The sequence below is a fragment of the Hyperolius riggenbachi genome, chromosome 6 (genome assembly GCF_040937935.1).
Source record: "Hyperolius riggenbachi isolate aHypRig1 chromosome 6, aHypRig1.pri, whole genome shotgun sequence".
NCBI lineage: Eukaryota > Metazoa > Chordata > Amphibia > Anura > Hyperoliidae > Hyperolius > Hyperolius riggenbachi.
In genome coordinates, this window is record NC_090651.1 from 332,827,357 (window position 1) to 332,831,943 (window position 4,587).

Consider the following 4,587-nt stretch of genomic DNA (forward strand, 5'->3'; position numbering starts at 1 on the left):
AGGTCATAGTGAATTGAAGCCATGGTTTTCTGTAATTTTCCAAATTATTACCCCATGTGAGAAAATCTTAGTGAGTTCAGAAAAAAAAAACGACTGAATGCGTTGTTTTACCGACCTATTTTTTACTGAAAAGGTCTTAGTGAATTGAGCCCAGTGTGGTCACATGGCTTCCCCACCTCACAGTAATAAGCTAAAGAAGGCTTTTTGGTCTCTTTTAGCATCTTATAGTCTCCTGGTGGTTCTGGGTTACCGTGAGCTATCTGGCTACTCTGTAGTACTGGTTCAAGCCCCATCCCATAGAACCATATCAATCCCTGCCATGCACTAATGCAGTGTTTCTCAAACCTGTCCTTGTGAGTGACTCCCCAATGCTGCATGCTTTGCAGGCAACCTCACCTATGCACAGGTGGGGTAACTAGTGTCTCAGCTACATGGAATCCACCTAGTTGAGACATTAACTACCCCACCTGTGAATAGGTGAGGCTGCCTGCAAAACGTGCACCGTTGGGGAGTCACAAGGACAGTGTTGAGAAACATTGCACTAATAAGTACCAGAAAGCTTGAAACAGGCTGTATGCATGTTATGTTGGTGAATAAGCTGTAGGCTCACTATACATCAGTGGTTCTTGATGTATGCCTGACTATAAGGGGCATAAAGAGATAATTTGCATATTCAGCAGTGATGCATCATGGGAAACCATTACTCACTTAAAGTGAACCCGAGGTAAGAGTTATTTGGAGGCTGCCATATTTATTTCCTTTTAAGCAATACCAGTTGGCTGTCCTGCCGGTCCTCTGCCTCTAATACTTCCAGCCTTAGACCCTGAACTAGCATATGCAGATCATATGTTTCTGATGCTGGGAATACACCATAGATGGGTCCGATAGATAATTTCCGACATGTCCAATATTCCTTCCGATCGTTTTTTGGCTCGACTTCTCATAGAAGTGAATGGAAAAAGATAAGAAAAACGAGCAAAAGATAAGAGAATCGAGCGCAGAATCGAGCAAAAAAAATGATTGGATAGAAAAAGGTATCATGTGTACCCAGCATAACATTATTGTCAGATCTGACAAGATTAGCTGCATGCTTGTTTCTAGTGTTATTCAGACACTACTGCAGCCAAATAGATCAGCAGGGATGCCAGGCAATTGGTATTGTTTAAAAGGAAATATGGTAGCCTTCATATTCCTCTCAAGTCGGGTTCACTTGAAAGTTGAGTTATCACAAATACCTCCTGTTTTAAGAAGGCAATTTTATATTTAGCATTGCTTTTTGGTAAGAGGGCTTATGGGTCTCTTATCCCCTTATTCTTGCCTTGTGGTTCTGGGTCACCATTAGCTATCTGGTTACTCAGCGACCGACTAAATTCTCTGAAATATTGAGCTGGCCAACAAAAGGGGGATATCGATCATTTACCTGGTGTAATTGTGCAAGGCCACCTCAAACCCAAGACCCCTGGTTCCATAAAAATGAATGGGGTGCTGCATCACTAACATCACATGGAAGGCCCATTGGTGGAATTTGTTTCATGCAAAACATTATTGTTATGAAAGATGTTGAGAACTTGTATTCTTTTGCTCGGAGTTTCACTTTAACTCTTGCTGCCAGTTTAGCAAGTTTAACTTCACGGCGGGTACACTTTCAGAACTCAATACCTTGAGATTATAAATGGAGTTGCCATCTCAATTCCTGCTCTTATTTACACAGTATAATTTACAGGTCTACAGCCGACTTTCAGGCTGTTCCACCGCTCTCAATTATTCTATATGGCATCTGCTTATCCAAGGAACATATTCCACACAGGCAGTGCCGCCTCCTGCAAACTGCGCTCTCCTCTTCCAACACAGCTGCTTTTGCTGTTATTTATTCTTGGTATCTGACTGGATATCCCATAATCCTCCTGTTGGTTTGGATCAGTGTGTTTTGTCATTTTGTGTAATTTTACCTGTTCTCTCTGCACACTGATCCTCTTTTATTTCTTTCCAAATCACACAATCCCCTGGGAGCTGAAGGTAAGTCTCCTTTTTTTCTTTATTTATTTACTGCTGTTTATAGACGACATATTAGGAGTATATATATGTTCATATGATTACCAAACGGCAAATGTCTTCAGCATTTTGGGAAAGGAAAAAAATGGCTGATTTTTTTTTTTTTCACTGGTGAAATACCTTAAGCAGGATTTAGCAGGAGAGTGGAAGTAGTGAGTATTCATTTATGTATTTTCTATTGTTCTTGTATCCAGAATACAGTGGAGCTGTGGTGCTATATTTCAGCTTCTACAACAGTACTCGTGTTCACGGAGCTATGAAGGCAGCCATCTTGACCTGTTAATAAAATTCTACTTTCCTGCCCTGTAATGCTGATCTTCATACTTAAAGAGTACCTGAGATGGGGTAGAGTGTAGTATTTATACTTACCTGGGGATTCTTCCAGCCCCATGTGGTCCTTGGGCTCCATCGCTGGCACACAGGCCACTCCTTAGCTCCGTGGTCTCCTCTGGTAGTCTGGCCAGTTGTGCTGTTCTGCACATGCGGGGCCCGGCCCCGAGCACAAGCAGAGGAACGCTCCTGGCCTTGGGAGCACGATGGGCCTTGCATGCACAAAAGAGTGCGATTGTCCAAATTACCTGAGGTGATCATAGGACAGCGGAGTGGCCAGGGAGGACAAAGATGGAGCCCACGGACCACATGGGACTAGAGCAAGCCCCATGTAAGTATAAATATTGCACCATTCACACAGGCAGCAGTAGAAACCACTAATGCTTGTTGGATATGTTCCCTGGGCCTCGCTCCCTGCTGGGTACATACGCGGATGTACTGTGCCTGCGCGAGTAGAGCTCAGACACCGTCTAAGAGAAGGTCCTGGGCAGCGGCAGTGCTCTCCAGGAAGATGTGGGATAGCCTCTGCAGAAGCCGGTGTCCTCTCCTAGAGGCAACTCTCAGCAGCCCAATGCAAATTGTGCACTGCATCCTTCCCCATTTAAGAACCTGCTTCCCAAGTGCAGCAGTAGAGAGAGAGGCCTGAGCGTGAGCTGGGGGACAGTTTACCGATATGCAAAACAGATAATTATTACCACTGGAACACCAGTGAAAAGTTGAGTCTGATGCATCTGGCACAGGGTCTTGCTTGCAGGCTATAACCTCTGCACCCCCCACTCCTCTGGAAGTGCCAATGACTGAATGTTCCATATCCTTTTAGAGTGCTTAAAGTAAATCTGAAGCAAGATTTTAAAAAAACAATAACAAATATTTACCTAAGGAAAAGGAAGGCTCTGGGTCCAAATGAGCCTTCCCGTTCCTCTCATGGTCCCTGTGTTCCAGCAATGGATCCCCGGGTTGAATTCTCCCGCCGCAGGAGGCTTCAGAGTTCTTCTGTCCACGGGAAGAAGGGAAACATTGATAAAGACATACTTATAATGCCTTTGTGAACAGTTAAGATGGCAATACATCAGGCGACTTGGCGGCTGATCGGCCATCTGATTCTATTATTTTAATCGAATTGGATGAAAATCGGTGCCGCCAAGTGCATGCCCGACCCACAATACAACCTATTTCAGGACGAAAATGGCTTGCATTATTGGTCGCGCATGCTGCAAGATGTTAGGCTGACTTGCACGATTGGTTGTGCGACGGGAACGGCAAGCAATTTCGCGATGATCGATGAACGTGATGAAACCCCTCATGCTGTCCTTCTCTCATGTAAATGTCACCCCCTTGCTTGTCCCTCCACTGCTCTGAGCGCATTCCGCTCTCCATACTCACGCGCCCCGTGTGGTTTTCTAGTAAGGGCACACGTGTGACATCATACACGCGTGCCCTTACTAGGAAACCACGTGGGGCGCGTGTATGCCGAGGAGGAATTCTGGAAGCCAGCGGGGGACAAGCGGAGGCCGCGGACAGGTAATGTATATTTTACACATGGCACCGGGGGACATTTACATTAGGGGGACAGCGGCGGATGCGGCGCACAAGGCCGATTCCAGTCTGCTCAGATTCGATGAGAGAGAGATTCATCTCTTGGTCGAATCTGCCCATCATCGCTAGATGCATGGCTACCTTAACCATTTAAGTACCAGCGGTCTGTGCCCCTATAAGGACCAGAGACCGATACAATAACGACAGAATACTGACGAATCGCCGCATATACCCGCTGCAACCGCCGTGCACGCCAGGATCCTCAGGACACCCACTCTGCCATCTCTATGACGGCAGAGTCATGTGAGTCGGTCAGGAGCCGCTTTCATTGGCTCCTGACTGTGTCTATCAATGTAAGCCAATGGGAGCTGCTTACGTTGATAGACACGGCCAGGGGCCAATGAAATCTGCTCCTGACCGGCTCACAGAGCTCTGCAGTCATAGAGACAGGCAGAGCAAGTGAGCTGCGGCGGGAGGGACAAAAACGGCCGATGCGCGCTGCGGCGTTGAATTGAAAGCTACACCCTGGCAGCCAGGTAGCCATCAAAACAGGGTGTAGATTTCAATTAGTTTAGTCCTTAAGTAGTTAAGATAAGTGAAAACAATAAACACACCTTGCTGGAAACTTAACCCCTTACCACCACCTGAATAAGATTCTTTCAGCTAGGT